Genomic DNA, 26,830 nt, shown 5'->3' with positions numbered 1-26,830 from the left:
ACATGTCTATTTAGGACTGGTCTTTTCCAAATGTTGACCAACCATAGGGCTCCAATCAGCCCCAACGGAGTGACAGTTGAAACTACAAATCCCAGTTTCCCTCCTTGGCGGAAAACGGGATGTTTATTATACACGTCAGCTGACGAGTTTTCATTTGGATCTCTTCGTAGTCTTTAGCTTATTTGAGCACCCGACACGTTTATACTGCCTTGATTACCTTCGACACCTCTGAGTGTTTTTCGTGTGCTATAACACTTATTTCCAACCCATTAGTGAGCTGGCCAGGATTGGTTCCAGTTTACACACCTTTTCAATAAAGTTTTGTCAATTTTCCTCCTTTGACAATTCCGTGAAACTACAGTTCCTTTGAGCCTCTAAACATGTCCACTTAGTAGTGGCCCAGCCTCCTCCAAGTGCCGACCAACCATTAGTCTCGACGGAGCGATAGTCAAAACTACAATTCCCAGTTTCCCTCCTTTGCGGGAAACGGAAAGTCTAAAAGAGATGCCATTTCCTGTCTTCATGTGAATCGCACTTCAATGGCGTACCACACACGGATTGAGGGTTCCAGGAAAGCTTTACAAAGATCATTGACTGGTAAGCGATACTTCCTCTGCAGTACTGCGAGAATAGATAAATCTCTGTTAGCCGCTTTAACGCACAACTAACGGAAGTAACTTCAATCCATGTTTTTTGGACTTTTCAGAATATACAAACCTAATAAGGAATTCCTCCGTCTAAAGCCTGTACCGTTATTGGAAACCCAGACGCCAGTTGACTGAAGCACCATTGAGACATAACACTAGCTAGACAAGTAAGACTTCCTCATAGTCTCGCCAGGCTGTTTTTGAGTTTGTTCATCATAGGCAACAATTTTTTCTGATCTGTTCTCCCTTCTTTTTGCTCTTTTCCTCTCTTTAAGGCATTCGAAGGTCTTCTTGACATATTTGCAAGTTCTTCCTGTGCACATTCTGTGACAGGTAAGATTCTATAATAAGGTGTGCGGTCAGGTTTCGTAGTGGTTTAAGGGTCATTTGGTCTAATACAGTCAATTGTCTGTTTCATTTCAGAGAGCGTTGGTCCTGATGAGAATCCCTACTACCAATGGGATTCGAAACGCGTAGACCTTTCTTCGCTTTAGGCTAATCCTCTACTAAACAACCAAACGCAATATATTGTCAACTTTCTCAAATGTTATTTATCAATGGCCTGATTTAACTGTTTCTTTAATTAATTTGTTACTCATTGTCACAAGTATTGTTCTGTATGTGTGATTGATAAGGATGTCTGTGTTGTCGTTTGATTGATTTCAGTATGCTAGTGGATGTGTTGCTATTATATGTTCACATAATGAAAATATCAATGGTGTATTGTTTTTTTACCTTTTGTAAATGTCACAATTGTTATAATGATACTATGCCAATTAATGAGTTAATACAGTATTCAAAATAATTTTGATTAAAATCAACGGAAAAAGTGGTTGAGAGTGAAACTGTTTTATTCAGTTCATGGTCAAAAATTGTTGTTCAAGCTAAGTGCAGCACTGGCACCTTTCTTTGCTATGTTTATTTAATATGACTCAGCCTTCCTGCTATTGAGTCTAAACCCAAGGTCGTTCCTAGGTTGCCTGGATTATATTAGCAATAACAATTTCATTTAGAGTAACATTTGAAAATATAATATTGGTGGACACACAATAAATGAAACTAATAATGAAAACACTGGTGATAGTCATGTCACAAAATTGGTAGATAGAACAGAATTTCACAAAGATAAGTCCATAAATATTTTTTCTAATAATGTTTTTTCAAAATTATAGTACGAATATGTAAAAACAATGGACGTTAGAGACTGATATGTATGCATGCAGTTACCTGCATCTGGATCAGGTGTCACTTATCATCACCTTCCTTTGACATGTGGGATAACTTGTAGTGTTTTAGCCAGTTTGTTTTATAAAACAGGAAGATTAGAATACTTTTACACTGATATAGATAATATTTTCTCACAGATTCCTGTAGTTCTTGAACCAAACAAGGTGATTCCTGGTAAAACTCTAGGTGAATTTTTCCTGGAAACAAGAGAATTAACGTTAGAAGAAGTGTTTAAGAGTAACCTTACTTGTAGTTTAAGAAAAGAAGAGAAAACTTTCCTGAACATGGTAGAGGAGAGGAGAGGAAAAGATGGAGACAACATTTTGGGAGAAACAAACCCATCAATGGCTTTAGATTGGCCCCAGAAAGGGAAGTTATGCATAAGGAGAGATAATACTGTATATGATAATTATTTTGTTGGTGCAAGTGAATGCCATGACTTATACAAAATCATGGGAGGATGGGCATTTAAAGGAGGAAAAGATCCAGTATTCCCTGGAATATATTACATCAGTGGGAACAGAGCTTATTATAGGTTGCCGGACCATTGGTATGGGACTTGTTATGTAGGCCTGGTCTTTCCAAAAATATTTCATGTGGAAAGGGAAGATGACGGATTGCACGAAATAGGTAGACAGCTAACACGTAGAAGAAGGGAGCGTTGGTCAGAAATTATTGGGGATATCTTTGGAGCACTGATACCAGCAGTTGGAATATCTCTCAATGCACATACAATTAGGAAATTGTCTACAGTTGTGGACTGTTTATCAACAAGCACAGTTGGAGGGTTCTTAATGGTACATACCAAAATGGTTGCCATGAGAGCTATGGTAATGCAAAATCGACTTGCCCTTGACATTTTATTGGCAAAAGAGGGAGGAGTTTGTGGAATGCTGAAAGTACAACATTGCTGTACTTATATTCCTGACGAAAGTCAGAACCTAAAGAAATATATTAAGAATATAACTGATTTGCATGAAGAAATTGTTCCAATGGAGGTTGAAGGTGTATGGGAGAAACTTGGTAAGGGTTTTTCCACTATTAAGAATCTATTAACAAAACTAGGTAGCTCCCTTGTGGGAAAAATACTGATACCTGTGACCTTTGTGATTATTTTAATGTTGATATTAAGATTAGAATGTGTGTGCATGAAAAGAAGAAAATTACAAAGTAAGACAAAAATAGAAAACAAGAAAAAGAAAGAGAAGGAAATAAGAGAAAGAGCGAGAGAAGAAATAGAATTGGAAGAGTTGCAAGATAATGTGTACAAGAAAACAATATGGAGAGCACTATGATTTAAACTAACAAACGCGTTTAATAAATCACCAAAGGAGGGATTGATGGAGCAGGTGAAACACATTTTGTTTACCTTCTCTAATTTGCATGAAATTAATTACGTAATCATTTTAAAATTTATTTAAATTACATGTTTGCTGTGGAAATCTGCTAATCAACCTTTGCACCTTGATAAACACAAAATACACGTGGGACTAAAATGCTGATTGCATGGCAGAACAATTAATTAATTAACTATGGTACGCAAACTAACCTTAGATTGTAGTGAAATAGTATTGCAGGATTTATGTAGCTTTGTGAATGTTTGTGCTTTAAAATCATCAAATGGTAAGTATCATTGCTTTAATTGTTGCTACAGCTAGGAAAATACTAATATATATTGGAATTCGTATGGGTTTGAACATCAGAACTTTAATTTCTATATTTTAATTACTGTTATGTCTATTTTTGCTTAATTTGGCATTCGGGCCTACTAGGCCGCAGTGCCCAAGATGGCGTTCTCTGAAGCAGATGCTGCCATGTACACATGATGACCTCTGCGCATGCCCAGATTGCTCTTGAAATCACACGGTAGCTTGAACTCCTGACATCGTGTTCCCTGCCAAGGACGAAAGTCAGGACTTGACCGCCAGCCAAGGGATGACCAAACGAGAATTAAGGAAGAGACAAAGCGAAGACCTATCCGTGTGACCCTTTTACCTTGGGAAAAAATATGGTTACTGTTCCCCTGCCTGGGAACGGAACAGAATATGTCAATTTGAAAACTTTGTGAAAAGTCATTATGGAGAACCAGTTTACACTGGGAAAATTTCAACAAACTACTGATAACCCCGAACTGTCCAATCAGAGCATTTGGTCTGCCCTAATGTTTCTATATCTAAAATGAAGTAATGCAACGAAAGGATATAAAACCCTCTCATCAATCATTAGAGGTCGTCAGAGAAGTTGGAAGGGTTGGTTGCCGCAGCGTTCATTCGGTTCTTTCATTGGGTGGCGGTCATGGCTGCCTATATCTTTGGGTTATTTCTTTGTGTTTTCTAAATTCTATGCTATCAGTCTGAGTGTGGAATTTGGTCCATGCTCCAGGTTGATGTTCGGACTTTGCTGAAATCCTGAACTTTCTACGCTGTATCCTGTATTTTGCATGCCTGTTTGATCCTTTGGTGATGACTGGACTGTCCGTTCGAGGGAGCCTTCTTTCGAGAATGCTGATAACTCCCTGTTTGATTTGAACTTTCCTTCATCTCTAAATTGGTAAAGATTCAATGTTTTGTCTAAAAGTAATTTCTGACTGTTCATATTTCCTTTGATAAATTTACTGATCAAATAGCGAGCTCTAGAGAATAAATGACAATTTAAGAGTTTAATTATTGGTAAGATAAACAAAATTTGAATTAAAAAGAAATGAGTTTGTGTCTTAGCTGGTTCTAATTCACCATCAACCAGTCCAACTAATTGGTCCATCAAACAAGTGGTGGAGTGCCTTGATGTTAAGGTCAGGATTCTGAAGATGTATATGTATAATGTGGATATAATGTAAAACAAATTAATCCTGATAGGTAATAAGGTACCCACATGTCCAGGGCTTTTCTCCTGTGTACAGATTCGAGTGAGTTTGATTGAATGACGAGTGTGTTGGTGTTATGGGCCCCACCAATAAATGAGTGTAAGAATGAGCTGTTGTGAATAAGAATCTGTAACATAAGGAGAATATGTAAATCTTGTCCTCCGCGCTGCAACAAGGTCAAAGGTCCAGTGATGAGCCAGATTTGACCTCTTTCATACTTCTTTCCACCATTTCTGGTGTAAGATCCAAGAAAACGCCTCAGTGGGTTGACGTCCCAGAGTGCGGGTTAGCCTCTTTAAGGAAAGACTCCTCCATTAGGGGTTGGGACTCAAATGTTGAGTACACCTTATCAATCTTGTCATTAAAAAATTACGCCAACTCCTCACATCGCCGTGCTGAGGCTAGAGTTGTTTCATTTAAGGAGGTGGGGTGGGACAGTTTTTGACTATCTTGAATAGCCCTTTTGATTATCCACTATTCTCCTCCACTCTCCTCGCAAAATGTCGTTTCTTGGTTTGTCTAAGCTTTTTATGATAAATCTTTAATACAGTTCTAAAAGCCATATGCTCAGTAGGGCATTTGGAAAGCCGGCGGCGACACTCCAAGGCTTTGCAATTTTTTATTATTTATTCTATTTGCGGATTTGTACACCGCATAGCTGCCCGAGCGGCAGGGCGTCCCAGTGCTACCCAGGTGTAAGTGACTAGAGACGGTCCAGAAAAGGAAGGAGAGTTAGGCCGGGAAGAGCCAGGTCTTTATGGCCTTACGGAAGTGTGGTGATGTGATGCTGGCATTAGCCTGTGAATGTTTTTGATGTAATCTAGAGTGTTGATAGGCACCCTGCCCTGGATGTTCTGTCAGTTGCAGTTGCTGCTTGTGCCTTGGCTGTGCCAGCTGGGACGGCTATCTGTACCTTACAATAAACTAGGACACCAAGGGACCTACCATGTCCAGAGGTGGAAAAAACTTCACACCAACCAGAGGTGGAAAGTTCTTTACACCTAATAGACAGGTTAACTACAGAATCAGCTATTATAGATGTGGCTCATCTATGCATGTTTTCTCTTTCAAAAACTGTCCCGCTGTTAACCAACAATGTGGCCAATGGGGCAAAATGGGTCATTTTACAAAAGTCTGTATGGGGGGAAGAAGAAGTGTAAGATGTGTGCTTAATGATTCTGGTGATCTCTGTGATACTGATGTAATGAGTCAAGAGTATGTTGTAGTAGTCAAGAATTGCTCTGATAAGTGCATCACGCCACAGATTCCTGATTCCGAAGTCGATGTTCCTATTGAGACCAACCCCATTCACCTTAATGTTGATACAGGAGCACGCATCACCACTGTATCTCAAGACAAGTACCTCAAATTTTGGAGCACTAAGAGTTTGTTACCTCCTGATATACTTACCGTGGCCTTTGAAGGCAGTAGAATTGAGTTGTTGGGCTATTTCTGGGCTAAAATAAGTGTCCTTGGAGTAACCATCAATGGAAAAGTGTATGTGGCGAAATGTGGGATCAATGTTCTTGGTCTTCTCCATCAGGCCCAGTTTGGTCTAACCATCAAACCTGGTTTGCCTAACCCGGTTTTTATTGACAATCAACCCAATCTAAGCCACATCACTTCTACGAAAGACTTCATTTCTCTGTCTAGTACACGTACGGCCGGTGCTTGGGAACACAAGTATAGCAACATTTTCGAGGACCGTTGAGGCAAGATCACAAACTTTCAGCACTTCATTAAAATCAAAGATAATGCCAAGCCCATCAAACACAAACTGCGCAACGTCCCCTGAGTATTAGAGGTAAGCTTTCCAAGCATTTACAAACATTATGTGATCAAGGCATTATCGAAAAGGTTGAGTCCACTCTCTGGCTTTCACCCATTGTATTGGCCAAGAAGAGGTCTGGGGACCTGAGGATGTGTGTCGACTTGAGGAGCCTTAACGAAGCCATTTGGGTTGACGGTTTTCCACTCACTCGTATCGAAGAGCTTATCGCCAAAGTAGGTTCCTCTTCATGGTAATCCAAACTAGATCTTAAGGCAGCCTATCATCAAGTCGAACTACATCCCCAGTCCCGACATCTCACAGCCTTCGGTACTCCTGATGGTGTATTCCAATTCTGCCTCATTCCTTTTGGTCTCGCATCGGCCGCCACCGTATTTCAAAGACTGATGACTGAGATGTTCCATCACAATCCTCATGTTGTAGTTTTCCAAGACGATATCCTCATCTTTACCAATACTGAAGCTGAACATGATTCCGTCATTGATCAAGTATTCAATGTCCTAGAAAATAGAGGGGTTACCTTACAAAAAAGCAAATGTACCTTCAAAGTAAAAGAGATAAAGGGGCCGATTCCGATCCTGGAAAAACCGGGTACGAATCGTCGGACGGAGCGTTTTCTCCGTCCGACTCGTACCCGAGAAAAATACCTTACAAACATGCAAGTACGATTCGTACGGAAACACCATTTCCGTACGAATCGTAAAAAACACCGACCGGCAAAAAAATATTTACAAATCGGATCCGGGACACCGCGTACGCGACATTCGCACGGAGTCAGGCAGCGTTTTACGGATCAGCAAGTACGATTCGTACCCACAGCACTTCGCACGGCAACATTTTTACGGGACCCAAAAAGTGCCGGAAAAGCTAAGTACGCCGCGATGCACGATGAAAAGGGGGCCCGGTATGCACCGTACCCCCATCCCTACACATCCGCACTGTACCCCCAGCCCCCCGTACTTCCGGAGCGTACCCCCAGCCCACACCCGTAGGTACGCGCCGTACCCCCAGCCTACCCCCCATGTACGCGCCGTACCCCCAGCCCCCCGTAGGTACGCGCCGTACCCCCAGCCCACCCCCGTAGGTACGGAGCGTACCCCCACCCCCGTAGGTACGGAGCGTACCCCCACCCCGTAGGTATGGAGCATACCCCCACCCCCGTACCTACGTGGGTGGGGGTCCGCACGGTACCTACAGGGGTGGGGGTCCGCACCGTACCTACGGGGGTGGGGGTACGCTCCGTACCTACGGGGGTGTGGGTACGCTCCGTACCTACGGGGGTGGGGGTACGCTCGGTACCTACGGGGTGGGGGTACGCTCCGTACCTACGGGGTAGGCTGGGGGTACGGCGCGTACCTACGGGGTGGGCTGGGGGTACGGCGCGTACATGGGGAGGTGGGCTGGGGGTACGGTGCGTACCTACGGGGGTGGGCTGGGGGTACGGCGCGTACATGGGGGGGTGGGCTTGGGGTACGGCGCGTACCTACGGGGGTGGGCTGGGGGTACGGTGTGTATGCGGGCACATGTTTGGACGTCTCCATGGTTGCTATGGGAGTTCGCACCGTACGGTGTTTTTTCCATACGGTTGTGCATTCGGACGGACGGGACGGATCGTACTTGCGTGCTCGGACTTCAGTTTCCCGACTCGTACGTAAAACTGTCCGGGGACGTGTCCGACACTTTTTCCGACCCGAGGACGTGTCGGGGAATTTTCCCAATGCGATTCGTATGGATCTTTTTACATACGAATCGTACTTGCCAGTTTGTACGGGACTTGTACAATTCGTACGTAAAAAAATCTGGATACGATTCGTACGGGGAATATTTTTAACGGTCAGAATCGGCACCTGAGTATTTAGGTCACATCGTTTCTGAGCATGGTATCAAACCCAGACCAGGCCTAATAAAAAGCATAGTTGACAACACCTTCTCCTGAAAATAAAGAACAACTTATGAGTGTTTCAGAGCACTACTAAAGAAAGGCGCAATCTATGCATGGTCCGAGGAGTGCTAAAAAGGTTTCCAATCCATCAAAGACCACATCATCAAAGCCCCTGCCCTGCAAGCATTTGTGGGAGGTAAGCAAACCATTGTTACTGTTGATGCTTGTGCGTACGGTCTGGGAGCTGTTCTCTCACAATACGGTGACGGAAGAGAGCACACACTGGGTTTTGCATCCAGGACTCTTCGTCCTTTTGAATGGAAATATTCTGTTATTGAAAAATAACTTTTAGCCTGTGTCTGGAGCATTGAAAAGTTCAAACCATACTTATGGGCCAGATCTTTTATCCTCAAGACTGACCATCATCCTTTGGTCGACATCCTCTCTAGTAAAAACATCAAACGTACCACCGCTCATCTAGCCAGGTTGTCTACTAAACTCTTAGAGTACTCTTTCAGCGTAGAGTATATTCCCGGAGGAAAGAACAGCAGAGCGGACTGCCTGTCCAGACTCCCTGTGTCTGACACAGATGAACAAGATTGGGAAACTGAGGTGGAAGAGTGTTTTGTGGCACTTATCAGTCACGACAACTTGTCTTTTACTGAGGAAGATTGGGTGGCACAAGTTGACAAGGATTCACTACTCAAAGAAGTTGTTTCATTAATCAAGAAGGGCTGGCCCAAAGAGAGGTGTCTCTCTCCTGATCTACAGATGTTCTGGAAAGTCAATGACGAGCTTTCCATGGAAATTGGAAAAGTAGTCAGGGGTGACAAACTCATTCCTCCTTCATGCTATCGAGAGAAAATCATTTTAGCCGCTCATTCTGGTCATCTTGAGACCACCAGTACCAAGAGGAAAGTTAGGAGCGACTTCTGGTGGCCCAGAATGGACACCCAAATCGATGATTTAGTGAAACAATGTACACGTTGCAATGCCAGTGACAACTTTCTAGTACTCGAAGGTACAGTGGAATCTCCTGTACCCCCTCCTGGTAGAGCCTGGCAGAGATTGGGCATGGATTTTCTTGAACCCTTCAATGTTCTCCCCTCTAGTTCAAAATACTTTTTGGTCCTCATTGACCACCTGTCCAGGTGGGTAGAGGTTGAACCCATTACTACACCCAATTCTAAGAGTGTCATCAACTGTTTGAGCGCTATTTTCCTCAGGGAGGGTTGTCCTGAGGAAATTCTTACTGACAATGGTGTGCAATTCGTTTCCCAAAAAATTAATTAATTCCTCCAATCCTGTGGCATCAAGCATACCAGGTCTCCGCTTTATCATCCACAAAGCAATGGCAAAGCGGAGAGGTTCAACAGGGTTGTAGTGGAGTGTGTGCAAGCAGCTTTTAGGTCCAGGTCTTGTGTCTTTCAAGCTGTCAAAGATCTCATTTGGTCATATCGCACCTCCCCTCATATAGCTACCAACTTCAGCCCTTTGGAACTGATGAGGGGCAGAAAAGCTTCCTCACAAGTGTACCCCTTCTGGATGGTTAAATCCTTCCATCAAGGCTGCGACATGAGGTGTATGTGGAAATCTGCAAAAAAAACATCCATTGAAGCTTGTTCTAAACCTTACACATGTCCTGTCACGAAAGAAACTCACAGACTCCGTGTCGGAGACTGCGTCAGAGGCAAAAATCCCATATCGGTTTAAAAAGGTTTTACAAAATTTTTAGATGCTCAACAAATTGTAGAGACTCGTAAAAATGCTGTTAAGTTGTCTAATGGAAACTGGTGGAGCACTTCTCGCATTGCTAGGGATCCTTGCATTCACGAGTCTGTTACGATCAACCAAAATGTTTCAGGGGGGGTTGGTGTTAGAAAAAGCACCAGGGTCCCCTTTCGACCACGAAAATTACGAGACTATGTATGAATTCCATTGCTTGCTACTCATTTTTTACTCTGCTATTGTCCCCTCCTTTCTTTCCACCTTCCTATCTCTCTTTCCCTATTCTAGTATCTTTTTGCCAAAAGGGGGAGATGTGGTGATGTGATGCTGGCATTAGCCTATGAATGTTCTGTGATGTCATCTAGAGTGTTGATAGGCACCCTGCCCTGGATGCTCTGTCAGTGGCTGCTTGTGCCTTGGCTGTGCCAGCTGGGACGGCTCTCTGTACACTACAATAAACTCCACAGTTGCCTAATCCAGCGGTGGCCTTGCTACATCATTTCAGGAATGCCAGGTGGTTCTGGAGTCCTCTAATAGAAGAGGGAAGAGAGTTCCAGAGTTTGGCCGCCAAAACCTTAAAAGAGCGACCACCAGCTCTGGCTCTTTGAACTCGGGGGATACAAGCCAGCCCTTGGTCAGTTCAACGCAGGAGTCGACTCGGAACATACGGCACTAGCATGTTGGCTAGAACCGGAGGTGCTTGTTGGGTCAAGATTTTATGAGCGACACAGAGTGTCTTGAACTGAATTCTTCTATCTACTGGTAGCCAGTGTAGCTTAGGTAAAAGCTTAGACAATGAACATGATTTCGGGAGTGTCAACAGAGTCCGAGCTGCCGCATTTTGTATTCTTTGAAGGCGTTGAATACAGGATTTGTTTGCACCTAAATATATTAGGAGTTGCCATAATCTAGCCTGGATAGAATCGTGGCTTGTAGGATGATCTGATGAATATTAGGGTCAAAAAAAGCAAGCAAAGGCTTTAACCCTCTCAGCCCGAAACAAGTCCCTGTGACCGACTTGAATTGAGTGTCAAAGGAGAGACTTCTATCAATCCAAAATCCCAAGTTCTTAACAGCCTCCTTTGGCAGGTTTTAATTTGTCTGGCCACCATTGCTTTGACCACATGTCGCTATCTCTCCCAAGCACCAGTATTTCTGACTTGCTTGCGTTTAACTGCAAGCAGTTTGCTGTCATCCAGTCAGCGATCACCAGCATATCCTCCTATTCTAAGTTCGTTAGTATGCCATTTCTCAGATGGAGAGGATCTTGGCAATATCCTCAATTTCTGAGGAGCGGATCTATCTAACACCTCAACTGTCACCTTCTGGAATACATTAACGATCGATTCTAGAGGAAGGTCTGCATTTAATGCAGGAGGGCTGAAATTGTTGGAGAAGGACTCGAGATTAACTCTCCATCAGGGTCTCATCATGACCAGGTTGGCTCGACGATTAATCCTACTTTGAGCTAGAAATGTAAATTTTATTAAAAAGTGGTCAAACCACAAAATAGGGTCAATCGACTTAATAAAATTGAACACTGTTTAGAGAACAGCAGTCCCGAGTGTGTCCTGCTTTATGAGTCACACCCTTTATCCATTGATTCAGCTGTAACATTTGCATTTCGCTCTCTAGATTCCTACTTAGGGAATCTCCCTCCTTCTCAAAATGAAGATTAAAGTCTCCAATCAAAAAAATAGACATATTTTCAGATCAGAGGAGACAACATTTTGCTATCTCCTACTGAGGGTTTACTTGCATCTGAACACTCAAAAATGTCTCTAAAAATAATTGCAAATCCCCCTCCCCATGCTGCCTTTCTGATTGCCTATCAAAATCTTATGAAATGAAGGAAATGAAATCCAGTATTTGTAAAGTGCACATTTACCCGAGGGTGTCAAGGCGCTGGGGGCCGTCGGGAAGATTAAGCAAGCTATTGCCCAGAGTCACATGGTGCTGGACTAACCTGCCGCTGGCACCGGGGATCAAACAATGAACCCTGTGGTCCGGAGTCAGGAACTCTGGCCGCTGCGCCACACCTCTTCCAGTTGGTACTGCCAATGCTAACTCAGTTATCGAATTGCTGTTAAGCCAAGTTTCAGTGATAAAAACTAGATCAGGTTTGTGGCTATGGATCGGGCATGCCATCAACGTGGCAGCACAATATCCACATTGAAAATATCTGAAAATAGCATTAGCCCAAAAACTGCCCCAGCCATGGTTAGCGGTGAAACACAGTGACCTACCTCACCACTGACATGCTACCGCACGCAGACCCAAAAATTTGAAGTGCGCCTAAGTTGCACCCAAATTACCCAGAGTGAGCAAGCGTACCAATTCACTAAAAAACAGCATAAAAATCATAAAAGCATTCCCATAATGAAATCAAGTTCCCAAGCCCCCAACAATAAAGTGCATAAACAAATGAAGGATGATTGGCAAGATGAAGAACGCAAAGGTGAAAATGGTCCTTATCTGGCCACGCGGCGCCTGCTGTTAAATCCATGTGCTCAGTCTACCACTTGGAAAGGTTATGAATGATCGAGGAACATGAGAAATGTGAGTAGGCATTTGGTGTAGTGATGAGCGTGCCCCTCCACTGCCACGGGTACGGCTCATTATTCACTGACATGTAGGGTGCCAGCACTGAGCAAGCTATGGCAATATTCAATTGTTATAAATAACTCTGGGCGGCAGAGTGAGACATTGTTATAAAACATTAAACTAAATACTTTAGAATCACTTTCTAGACTGATGTTTCCTGTGAGTTGTTAAAATAGATCTTAATAGAACTTCTGATTGGCATATTGCCTATGAATTAGATATGAACATAGAGAGTGCCGAGGTACAGATCTTGTCTTAAGTGTGACACAGGGTTTTGTTAAAACCCGTGTGTGGTGACATCCTAAGGTAGTGGGGTGTTTTTGTTACCTCAAGAGGCATCAAGTACATTGCTTTTTGGAACTACTATATGTGATATTTGCCTGTCAAAGAACTGATGTGCGACGTTCTATACCACCACTACCTCCTATATATTTTGTGATGTCTTTTGAGGAGACTGGCTGGCTTGATGGAGAAAAAGGCAGAACATTGTTTTATTCAGTGGAGAAGGCTAATACATTTTTTCATTAGTATTAGATACAAGCAAGAGATACAAACTTGAGAACATTTAAACCATTTGAAATACCTGATTCGATGAGAGATAGGTTAGAAGTTACATGATCTAACTTTATCAGAATAATCCGAAGTTCAGAGGGTAGCAGTGAAGACAGCTCTGTGCAGGAGTCATTAGGTATTCAAAATGAAAGGGCATGGCATACTAAATACCTGTTCTCTTGGTTTAGTCTACTGATATTTGAACTACCAAAACATTGATAAATGACATTTAGAGATCGAAGACATTTGACATACCCTAGAAAGAAAAAATGTAGAAGACATGTAAAACAGGATTTAAAGATGCACAATTAAAATGAGCAACTTCAAATATGTAAGTGCCATGTATGATTATTCATGGCGTTATTCAATTGCGGCTTCCCTCTGGTAACAGCATCTGTAATGTAATGTAATGTAATCGGATGTTTGTAAAGCGCAACTGTCACTCCGAGGAGCCACATGGCAATAGGTGCATTGCTGAGTTGGAACAAAAACTGGGTATCTTAGGGTGCAAAAGAAGAGTTAGATAACTACTCTGAATAGGGCGTCGGATACTGAGATGATCCAAGTCTTTAGGGCCTTCCTGAAGTGAGTTTCAGATTGTATATGACGGAGGTGGTTGGGAAGTTGGTTCCATGCTTTGAAGCCTATCACTGCAAGCTATTTTCTTCCTTTTGAGACATATCTAAATGCTGGTGGATTTAACAGATTGGCGTTAGATGATCTACGACTCTGCGAAGGTAGGTAATGCATAAATCTGGACCGGAGGTATTGTGGTCCTGAGATACGTTAAAGTTAATTGAAAATGCAGCAGCTCAACTAATGGAGAACCTTTAGATGGATTAATAGTACACTGAGGTCCCGATTCCAATCTCGCTCGGAAGGGTTCTGAACGGGATCCATAGCGAGCTAGTCTGATTCGTAGCCCTGGTTTCCATATGACTCGTACCGCTGTACGTGCGAGCAATGGGTCCGATTTCCGAGCAACCAAGTACAATGGACGCGTCTATCATCCGGATCGAGTCAGAGCCTCCGACTCAAAAAAGCTCCGGGAAGCGTACGTCGGGTAGCTGTAGCAGCCTCCCTTCACCCGGGGCCCTCCAAATCAGTCACGGGAGTGCCTATGGGTCCCCCCCGATCCAAGCATGCACAGTGTGGTGCCCGCCACAGTGTGTACACTTTTCCCCACCCACCCATTTTCTGCAACGTCAATTGAAGATGTCAATTGAAGTCCGAGCGAATCGAGTCCGTATGCTTAAGGACGCATCGTACTCGCTCGCTCGAACGCCTGGAGCACGTTTCTTCTGGAAAGCCCTCTGGATCCGAGCCGTACAAAGGGCTTTCCGGACAGGACAGGATCGGAATTGGGCCCTGAGTAGTATCCTGGCCAGTAAGGGCCTTTTTTTAGAGTTTGGCGGGCAAGATATTCCATCAAAACTTGGCAGATATATCGTATTACAAGTGCTGGAGGCTGTAATGCTGTTGTATTACAGTGAGTTAGACATCCACCTCGTTTGTGACAGAGTATCCTGTCTCCCAAACTCTAAATAAGGTGCTGCATCTATTTTGATGGCAGAAAGAGCCTTCTCTGTTGCCGCAGCAGCACTTTAGAATACTCTCCCCGTATCCTTGTACACAGAGCCTTTCCTCCTGAAGTTTAGGAAAGCTCTTAAAATGTGTCTGTTCTGTGTGTTTCCTGGTTGGATTTTTTAGGATATGTTACCTGTGAGCTGGTTACCGTAGTTTGCCAAGACAAAATTGAGCTACTGGCACACGGTCTGCTCACCAGAAGCCAGATCAAGTATCTTCAACCAAATGTTCAAGTAATTGACAGAACACTAGGCACATGGACACTGCAGCCTGGACAGAGAAGATGTGCCAGACCCATTGGCAACGCTGCCTTTGACTTCTACAGGTCACCTTTGAACTTGGTGCTCTGCTTACTAATAAGAGAAGTACTTTAATGTTTTTGCAAAAAGAACTTCTACACACATCAACGGGGGTTCAGCTACAGGGTTCTACAAAACACTCCTCTAGAGCTCTAGTAAAGTCCTACAGGGATATAATTCCACATTTGTAAAGTGTGACTTATCATCCCTAAGGGTATCCAGGCGCTGGTGCTGGGGGGCCGTCGGGAAGATTAAGGGCCTCATGTAGGTAGCCAAATACCGGTCGGTAACGGCCGATTTTCGGTAATTATTCCGTTACCGACCGGTATTTTGGCTTTCGGTATGTAGGGGTGTGAATTTCTGTATTCGGAATTTACCGATTCGGTAAAATTACCGAATCGGTAATTTTACCGATTCGGTAAATTCCGAATACAGAAATCAGATGTAGGGGGACTGTGTGGGTGTTGTTAGGAGTCGGTATTTACCACCAACTAATAGTTGGTGGTAAATAATGTATGGATGAGGAAAAGCATTTAAAAGCGCTTAGAAGTGTGCACATGTGGCAGACATACATGCCCTTAGGGCATGTATGTGTGCCACATGTGCACACACGGCCGAATCAGGGGTGCAACAGGGTGTCAATGTGACACCCTGCCCCCCTTGCATGTTCTCCCCCATTACCGAATCGGTATTTACCGATTCGGTAATGAGGCATACCTTCCCCACAATGGGAAGGTATGCCTCATTACCGAATCGGTAAATACCGATTCGGTAATTACCGAATGTTAACGAATCGGTAAAAATTACCGACTCATTACCTACATACGAGTTACCACTTCTTAAATACCGATTCGGTAACGTTCGGTATTTAAGAAGTGGTAACTTGTATGCTACCTACATGAGGCCCTAAGTGAGCTACTGCCCAGAGTCACATGATGCTGAGCTTCTTCCACGGATCGAATGGTGAACCCAGAGCTCTGGAGTCAGCCGCTCTTGCCGCTGCACCTGAGGGTTACAGGTGCTTACAGGTCTATGGATATCCCAAGAAGATTCTCTCTGGCGCTAGTGCACATGCTTGGTTGCTAGTAGGGATGACATGATGTACCTGATTGCCTGAGATGAGAAAAATCAATGGCAAGTTAGCCACGGTCGATGTAGGGGTGAGAGAGAAGTAAGGTGCTGAATGTCTCTTGGGAAATAATTGAATTGCCCCAGGGATAGAATTAGACTCAGACGCCTACATTGGCTTGGACCACATCAGCTGAGTTGACCATAGCACAGGCTACACATCAGTCTACGGAATAATCGGGAACCATGCCATATTTACAATGACTAGAGAATGGTGATGAGTTGATTAGAGCACGTTCTGAGAAGGTACAGGCCATGACGTCCATCGGCCCCCGCTCCAAAGACAGAGGAGGATGAGACACCAGAAGCAAGCCAAGTGTTGGAGTCTGGGTCTCTGCCAGAGCTTCAGGAATTGATAGCTGCTGGAAGACCTACCTGGGAGGAGATCCACCTGACACAAGTTGATTGCCCTCCGCTTGTGAGACTTCAGAAACATTTGGGCACAGGAGTGGTTGGATGGTATTATATTGGCTGGATGTTTGGACTACTTTATACTGAGTCTGTCAATCCTGAGCCAGGAGGCTAGTGGTTCTGCTTGTGCACAATAATTTTCTATTGGCACTGGCCCACAAAGTGACTTTAACAGGACACTTGGTCAGAAGGCACTTGGTTATGAGAAAGATAAGAATAAACTGTCCTGTTTGCCAACTGAGTGATACTTAATGAGGCAAGTTCAAGACACCATTGGTGCCCCAGACAGTTGTAGATGTTCCAATTGAGCTGGTGGGAACTGTCCATTTGACTATCCCTTAACATTAGGCAACACGTTTATCTTGGTTGTGGTTGACCATGCCAACAGGGATCCAGAGGTGGTCCCTCTGAGGAGCATACACACACTAAACTACTTGAGGATGTTGGAGTCAAAACTGAACAATTGCAGTTCAGACTCATCTGAAAGGAGGGTCATCAAAAGATATTTGAGAGGTCGTCTTACCCATACCTTATCAAGGCATGCTTCATCTTTTGATGACCTCTCACACTGGGGTAGGAGCAATGCCACCCCAGCGGACTCAACCGAGGGATGCTATTATGAGCCCTGGGAGTTTTTTTATTTTTTATTTTTTTAACAATTTTTCTAAAGATAAAAACAGCAGCAGCAAAGACAGTACATAGGCAATACAGCTGTAGATACAGGCGTTAAAGTACGAGCAAAATGGGCATTATCATTATGGAGCATCAACAATGACCCCAAGCAATAGGCAGGTCTGTAAAGAGGGTTACATTTATTTCCACAGTTCTAGGAATCACCACATCTACTCATCGTTTGTTGGCACGGGGAGTTATGTCACCCCGTCTGTGTCTGCCCCCTCCAATATTGCATTTCTCTCCCGTCTAAGTTCCACCGTGGGAGAGATAAAGATATCCCCCCTGTATTTATTCCAAAGCCCCCACGTTTGATCTCATTTTCGAGGGCAGCCTCTACCTTTATATACAGTTTTCTCCGCTACCATAGCATGGGCCATGTCCTTAGCCCACTCCCACAACTGTTGTAAAGTATCCACCCCCCACTTCTGGGCAATATTCCTTTTCGCTACGCTCCATCCCATAGTGGCCCACGATCGTTCGGTTTGAGTGAGGTCTGTTGCCTCCCAGATGTTGAGGAGGCATAGGCGGGGAGATGGATGTGGGTTTACCACAGGATATGGGGCCATATGTAGGTAGAACCGAATTTGCGATTCTCAAATTGCGTTTTTTGGCCAATCGCAATTTCGGAATCGCCAATTCCGATGTAGGTATTTTTTCGCAATTATTTAGCGATTCCCAAAAAATCGCAGAATTATATTGCGATTACCCAAATAGCGATTCCTTAATTGCGAAATCGCAAATAAGGAATCGCAAATCCGGGAATCTGTAATTCAGGTGCAGAATGATGACATCACACCCAGGAAGTGTGACTGCCCATGCTGCACCTGATTGCCAGCAGCTGTGATTGAGCCAGTAGCTGTGTGAGAGCCTGTGTGGAGAGGAGAACAGTTTTGCTCAGCTTTTGGAAACAAGCCAAATGGAGTCCCAGGGGCCTGAGAAGCAGCATGATGAACCACCAAGGAAGAGGAAACATAAATTCTGTGACAGGGAGCTGGAGGTCCTCACACAGGAGGTTGTCACCAGCCATGATCTCCTTTTTGGGAAAAGTTCCCTACGAGTTCCAGAGGCCAGAAAGCGCAAGATATGGAGTGACATCCAAGAGAAAGTCAATGCCATTGGTGTCACACACCGCAGTGTCGAGGACCTATGAAAAAGGTGGTATGACATGCAGCAGAGGTCAAAGGAGAGGGTGGCCACAAGACTTGCAGAGACCAAAAAAAACAGTGGGGGGCCTTCCACTGCAACAGAACCGACGCCCCTGGAGGAGCTGGTGGAGGGCACACTGCAGCCTGAGAGTGTGAGTGGAGTGGCTGACCTGGACAGCTTCGAACACAGAGACACCAGACAAGGTAAGATGCATGCCAACACCCCCTGATACATCCCCAACCCACCCACAACCCCCAAAAGGCAACCTGACTGCAACTCCAGTACATGTCAAACAGCACACCCAGAAATGCATTATGGGAGACGTAGTCACATGCACTGATAACTGTGCCAGTGAGACACAGCCAGGTGGAATAGGGCGGACTCCATCATGCAGATAGTGAAAAAGACAGATAGTACCCATGTGAATTTATTGTGTAAAACTAATGCATTACAAATGCCAGACAGGACACAGAACTAATGTGTGCCATTCAATCCACAGCACCACCACCAACACAGGATAGTGAGGCTGAATGCGAGGCAACAGCTGAGATGGAGGACGAGGCAGGCCAGGAGGAGCAGGGCGAAGCCAGAACTGCAGACACAGCACCATGCAGGCGCCGCAATATTGTAACACCACTACCACTGTTGGAGGCACAGGCACCAGACACAGCAGAGGAGCAACAGCCAGTGCACAGGCAGCGTGCAGGACAGCACCAAACACAGTCCCCTGAACACTCCAGAGTAGGGAGAGGGATGAGACGCAGGGCACGGCCGTCCACCAGCACTGCTCCTGGTGAAGAGGACACGGTGTTCTCGGGCCTCGAGGGCAGCATGCTCAAGCAACAGCGCCTGCAAGTAAAGGGGATACGGTCAATCCAACGGCAACTGGCTGCACATAACCACAACATGACCGAGTTGTGCGCAGGTGTAATGGCCATGACTGGTGCATTGGAGGGACTGTGCAGGGAGATTGCGAGGGACAGGGCAGCCCGGCGCCGGGAGAGACATCGCCTACACATACGGCTGGACCTATACACCAGGGCAGTGAACCGCCAGTCAACCGCCACATCCCTGCTGGCCAGAAGATGTGTCAGCATGCAGCGCGAGATGGCCCTCTGCTGCCAGGACGTTGGCAGTGTCCTGGTGCAGGTTACACATGCGGTGGACCAGATGCGCGCCACTTCCACAGGTGGCATAGGCACACTTAGTGCCATGGACACTGATGAACAGTCAAGCAGGAGCAGCATCACTCCCCCAATTCCACAGGACAGACGCCGGAGTGCACGCCAGGGCAGAGTGGATGATGACTCCAGAGAGGTCACTGCGCAGACACAGCGAGGCTCAACAGGCCGTGCACGTAGGAGGTGAAGGGACACAAGGGACTAATGGCCATGTGTGACGCAACACAGTCCATAATGACTCAGTGGCTGATGGTAGTTATTGCACTGTGACACAAACATGTGCATGCAGGGACTATATAGTCATAATGTAAGATACCTTCATTCCTGAAGATAAGGAAATAAACATCCCTGTAAGAAACCAATCAGTGGCATTGTGTCCTCATTACTCACTTAGAAGTAGTTTTGTGTGATCTCATCTCGTCTCATGCGTCCGGCAGCCGCACCAGCACCACCTGCCGGACCGCGGTGTGGTGCTGGTCCATCCTCATCTGATGATTCAGAGTCTGTCGGGTCCACTGGGATTCCTTTTTTGGTAGCGATGTTGTGTAGCATTGCACAGGCAACCACAATTTTGCAACATGTCTCAGGGCTGTACTGTAGCGCTCCTCCACTCTTATGGAGGCATCGAAAACGGCTCTTTAGGATTCCAAAGGTCCTTTCAATGGCACAGCGTGTGGCTCTGTGTGCGCTGTTGTACCTCCTCTCACCTGCAGTTGCTGGATTCAGGTACGGTGTGAGGATGTAGTCTCGTACAGCATACGCACTGTCACCTGCGGGGCATAAGCAGATTCATGTTCAATACTGTCCTGCCACTGCATCACTCTACTGCCTCTGTGTGTGTTTGGCATGCATTTACCTAGCAGGTAGCCCTCTCCAAAATCACCATTTGTGAGTCTTCGATGTAATGCACAGTGGCGAAACATAAATGAGTTGTGTGTGCTTCCAGGGTATTTGGCCACAATATCAGTGATTATATGTTGAGCATTGCACACTACCTGGACGTTCAGGGAATGATATGACTTTCTGTTGCGAAATACATACTCATTCTGTGATGGGGGTGAGATCGCGACATGGGTCCCATCTACGCAGCCAATGACATGGGGGAATTGGGCAATTTGGTAGAATTCCTGCTTGGTCTGATCTAGTGCCTGTGGTGTGCTTGAAAATTGTATGTGGTGATGCAGCCTCTGTACCATTGCATCCAGGAAAGCGTGGAGGAAGCGCAACAGTGCACTTTGCAAGACCCCTCCTGCTGTGGCAATGACCCCCTGAAAACTCCCTGATGCCAGGAGGTGCAGTGAGCACAGCACCTGAAAATGGGTGGGAATGGAGTGTGCCCTGCGTGTGGGGTGTTCAAGTATGGGTGTCAGCTCCTCTATTAAATCCAGGATGCTGTCTGGGTGCAGCCTGTAGTTCACATGGATCTCCTCATCGGTCAGTTGGAAGAGGGTGATGCGTGCTCTGTAGATCCTTACCTGGCGTCTCCTTCTCTGCGTGGCATCCCTGATTCGCAGCCTCCTGGCTATCACGTACAGGCCAGCCATGGTGAGAAGTCCCTGTGGCCTTGTGGGCCTGTTTAAATAGGTTGCACTTGGTTACCACCTGCTCAGAGTTGGTGGTAATTGAGAAGTGCTAAACTGCGATTATTGAGGAATCGCCATTTGCGATTTTTTTGAAAATATGATTTTGCGAATTCGCAAATTGCGAGGTCGGTAATAGCGATTTCTGCTAATACTGGGACGCAGACTGCGATTACGCTAAAATATTTGCAGAATCTGCTTTACGCAAAATTGCTAATCGCTAAATTAGCGAATCGCTATTTTATGCAGCGGACACCTTTCCTACATAGGTAAAGTCAGTTTTGCGATCGCAAACACCCAGATTCTTGCGATTCGCAGTGTTTGCGATCGCAAAAGTGTTTCCTACATATGGCCCCTAGTCATTTGTCGGGTAACATCTATCCAGTATTTTTGTATGAGAGGGCATTCCCATAATATATGTATGAATGTGCCTAATTTGTTGCAGTGTCGAAGACAGTTCGTGTCTGATCTCCTGCCCAATTTAGAAAGCAGTTTAGTGTCGAAATATACACACTGTAGAATCTTAAGCTGGACCAGCCGGTGTCGCATCGGGATGGCAATCTCACGGGGGGAAGCCAGCAGTTCGAGCCAGTCCTCATCAGTAATGGCACCCAGGTCTGCCTCCCAATTAGCACGCAGTTTAAGCATTGGATCGGGCTGGTTGTTGATGAGTTTCTTGTATGTTAGGGAGACGGCCTTGCTGTCCATTGGGTCCAGCAACAACCTGTCCTCCAGAGGGGAGGAGTCTGGGAGGGGGGCGTCCATAGTTAGGGCGCAGTCTATGGCATGGCTAATCTGAAGATACCGGAAGTGCTCTGATGGTGCTAGCTTATATTTGAGTTGGAGTTCTGCAAATGAGGCCTTCTTGCCCTTGACCCACATATCCCCCACCGTGGAAATACCGATCATGTCCCACTTATCGAATCCTGCACAAGCACTGAGGCGTCCCAAGATATCGCGCTCCCACTGGGGGGTAGCCTTTGTAAGGCGCCCACGCCATCCCATCCGCCGTTGGACCCCATGCCACACTTCTACTGTACGGGCCGGTCAAACATAGTTTCTTGGGGTTAAAATATAGCGCTTTGTTGTGGCCACCCCTCCCCATTAACCACAGATCAGTGGGGAAGCTAGGGTCGGCATGGGATCCAAATACCCATTTGTTAATGGCAACTAATTGAGATGCCTGGTAATATAGGCCCATGTCTGGCAACCCGATGCCTCCGTCTTACCATCCCCTAGTGAGCTTGTGTATGGCTATCCGAGGTGGCCCATTATCCCATAATAGATTTCTAACTGCAGCATCAATCTGCGAGAAGTAAGAATCGGGGACCGGGAAGAGGGTGTTTTGCAAGGCATAAAGAAAACGTGGCTGGGCAAGCATTTTGAATAGAGACGCTCTGCCCAGAAGGGTGAGGGGGAAGCGTTTTCCTGTGGGTGACATCAGATTTAAACCTCTGCAGCGGACCCAACAGGTCCCGTTCATAGAACTCTGCCTCGTCAGTTGTGATAAAGATGCCAAGGTATCGAAAACCCTGGGCCGCCACAGGGATGGTGTATCCCCGAAGACTCAGCGGCGGATCACCCCAAAGGAAATACATCTGGGATTTGGACCAGTTTATCTGGTAACCCGAGTGAGCCCCGAATATATGGAAAATGTGGAGAACGCGGCGAAGTGAGCGCGCCAGTGAAGCTAGATAAAGTAATAGCCCTGGGAGTTCTTAATCTATTTTCAGGACAGTGTCTTAGGTCCTGTTTATTTGGAAAGATAGAAGGGATAAAATATACCTAGGGATATACTCAAATATTTACTTTATTAGCAAGTACCCCATGTATGGTTAAAAAGCATGAACTGTTCGTTGTAAGGTGAAAACAATGGATCGCCTGACCTTAAACAAGCAGTCTAGTTACCGACATGATTTGACCCCTTTGATAGCCTCTTACAGTCTTGGGTCTTCTTCAAGGTAAAGGAATTGAAAGCTATGGAATACTATGCAGATAAGGTAACCATTGAAACCCTACCAGTCCCTCACTCCAGTTGGAGAACCCTAGTCATATTATACTACGGGAATCATTGCAAAGTGTGGGGTATGTCTCCTTCATAGTCACACTTTCATCAGAATGACGGTGAGTCGGTCTCACCTAGTGGAGCCCCCTTTACTGCCGTATGTTGAGGTGAGATGGACTCGCCGTCCTGATTAAAGAGGAAAGCAATGGCATTGTGTTCTTCATGTACAACCCTGGAACTAACTGTTCAGACCACAGGGCATCGGTGCTGATCAGAGATGCACATACAGCACATTCATGTATTAGCAGAAAGTGTGACAAAAGGCACCACGGTAAAGAGATGTCAAACTTAAGGAGTTGAATCCAAAATGGAGATTACACATGAGCCATCCAAATCCCTCCCCCTGGTTGTGAAGGAGACTTATTCACTAAAAGCTAGCCACTCCAAAAGCCTTTAAAAGGCATAACATTATACAATATACAACTTTAATACCATGAGCCATTACAGAATGGCAATTTAAAAATACTACAAACTACAGAAAAATTCAGGATTTTTTTTTTTTTTAAACAAAATGCTGAATTAATAAAGGTCTGTGAGGCATCTGTACCACAGGACGATAGGCCGGAAAGGTCCACCATGTCCAGAAAGTCATTTGGGTCCTGGAGGCAACCTGCATCTGCAGACGATAGATACACAGTAGCCTTAAGAACAAGTTCCAAAGAACCAACTTGGTCAGTACCAGCCATGTCAATAAAAGACAAGGGCAGGGGTGCCAAAAGTGTAGCTTCAGACAAAAAGCCAGACGCCATAGATCCATAGATCCTGCAATGGAAGCATCCCTTGAATCTGGCGTGGGCACCTCATAATATGCATCCTACAGCAATTGTAGCAACATAGGACAACATTGGAGATGCACCCTCAATGGATACATGAGCAGCTCAATGTCCGTAGTCTGCACCAATTGCATAACACAGCATATGTCCAGTGCACATTCAAAAGAGCACCAGAGGCAGCTAAACACAGGCTATACACTCTGAAACCACACAGTCCAAAAAGACAAAAACCAGTTGTCATTCGATTCTAGTAACAAAGAGAATCCAAAGTACTGCACCATATGTTCACGGCACAGACAGACGTGTGGCAATTTATCACAATTTGGCCTTGTTCATTTCAAACTCTTTAGTTCGGTAAAATCCCATAAAAGATGCAAACATTCAGAATAGATTTCATACATTCCAGTTTAAGAAGTCACATGCAGATAAGTATTAAAAACAAATACAGTTAAAAGATAACACCAGTTGTTGAGACTGTAGCAGCAAGCAAAGGATACCTAAGCACAACAATCCTCATGTAATTCATAGCTTTCAGGCCACAGATGAGCCAAAGGTTACTGTACAGAGTGACAGAGTCCCTTGTCTAAAGTGCAAATGCATTCATTAAAAATTGTGCGGTCGTCAGTCCCTAAGTTTACAACCATGGACATTACACAACAAGATTAAGTTGTGCACACAAATAGAGGTCTTGCATCTGATTTCAATATGCGCAGGGCCACTCTAGAGTCTCGAGTCCCAAGTTGTCTACAAACTGGGGCTAACCATTTACCCCTAGGTTTTGCATATGCTATACAAGCAAAGAAAACATGACCTACGATTCGTGCGGGCAGGGGCAGCCTTTTGGCTGGGCTTTTGTTCATCAGCCAAGAGTTTGTAAGTGCATTAATTGTCAGGCTACCATGCCTGAATTAGATGCAGAGCTTCCTATCAACTAGCACCTTGATAATATCAAAATAGCTTTCTAGGGAGCGGCAGGCTTTGAAGTCTCTAAATTCTTCAGTTAGTCTACCCATGTAGCTATTAGAGTATGCATTTTGCTCAACCCATTCCCAGTATAGTAGTTTGATCTGGCTTCTTGTATGGGTTGGTGGACCATCAATATTATGTCCTGATAGACCAATGCTGGATATAAGGCTTTTAACATGTTTGATCCAGCCTATTTTATTTGTAGTATCTAGGGCACAGACCTCATTAAAAGCTGTGGCATAGGGTGTCAATTCGAGAGTGGTGACCATTCTCTGCCAAAATAGCAAGGGGCGAAGTTTCACTAACGGGCTAAATGCCCATGTCGAGCTTTAATGGACAGAGAGGAGTGCTTTGCGGGAGGAATACCAGATTTCTGAGGAGCTTGTTCTCCATAGCTGTGAGGTCACTTACTCTTACCATGCCCCACAGCTCTGCCCCATAAGGGCACTGCTCACAGCCTTGCAGGTATATAGTTTCAGCGCAGGTGCTATTGGCTTGGTATGAGAGAGACAATGTTCCTTCCTCAGAGCCACGGTTGCCTGGGAGAATTTGAGGTAGGCCTTGTTGAGATGGTGTTTCCAGGCCATACCCTCCGATAGTTTAATTCCCAGGTAATCGAAGGAGCTCACTCTCTTTAGGAGAGTATTGTCTAAGAGCAGATTTCCTTTGAAAGACTTATGGGGGTTCAGCAGCATTAGCTTACATTTGGAGGAGTTTATTTCCAGGCCCCTCCCATCGCAGAAGAGCTTGAATTGATTTTAATAATCTTTGTAAGCCCATGGGGGTCTTTGAAACAAGAAGGGTGTCGTCTGCGAATTGGACAGTGCCAATTGTTTGGTTTGCTAAAGAGGTAGCGTCTGCTGAGATGGTAGATAAAAGCTCAACCACTTGTTTGATGTAAAGTGAGAACCGGGTTGGGGCCAGGACTGCTGTATTTTAATGGGATTGGTGGCTTGTCCCTGACTACCCCATCTAACCCTGGCAAAGTTCTCTTCATGTAGCCTAATTAAAAGTGCCAGAATTCTCGGGTGCATACCCATATCCCTGAGCACCCACTATAGTTTGTCCCCGGGGACAAGGTCAAACGCTGATTTTAAGTTTATAAAAGCTACGTATAGACTCTCCTTGCCCAGCGAAAATCACCTTCCAGTACAGCATAAAGAGGCGAAAGACCTGATCGATTGTGCCAGTCTTCCATCGAAAACCTGCTTGAAACGGAGAGAGGATATGATTCTTATCCATCCAATCCTGGACCTTAACTAAAAGCAAGCAGCTGAAGACCTTCTGGACACAGTCGATCAGGCTAATTGGCCGATAGTTAGAGGGATCACTTCAGCCCCTTTCCATGATATTGGAATCCTCCCCCCGCTAGCACTATCATTAGGATTTGGCCTTGTTGTGGAATATCCATTGTGGGGAAATAAGACCAAAACCGCAATCAACAGGAATATTAGCAACGGAATGCCCCCTTAAATTCTTGAAAATAGAGAGTGCATAAAAGACGTAGTCACTCTAAGTACCGTCTGAAATGCAGAAATCATTCCAGACCCAATTGCCTTTAAAAGTGTACTATTCCAGTGGTGTATGACGCACTGAAAATGTGGTCCACAAGGCCGCTAAAATGTAGCAGCAAATTAGTGCTCATGAGCGATTGTACTTCTAAGGAAGACCGGGCAACTTGGAAATCAAAAGTTTCTTGGGCAGATGTTAGTGCCATGGTTTTTTGA

Source organism: Triturus cristatus, chromosome 5_1 (genome assembly GCF_964204655.1).
Source record: "Triturus cristatus chromosome 5_1, aTriCri1.1, whole genome shotgun sequence".
NCBI lineage: Eukaryota > Metazoa > Chordata > Amphibia > Caudata > Salamandridae > Triturus > Triturus cristatus.
The sequence above is the reverse complement of the archived record's forward strand: the minus strand, read 5'-3'. Positions refer to the sequence as shown.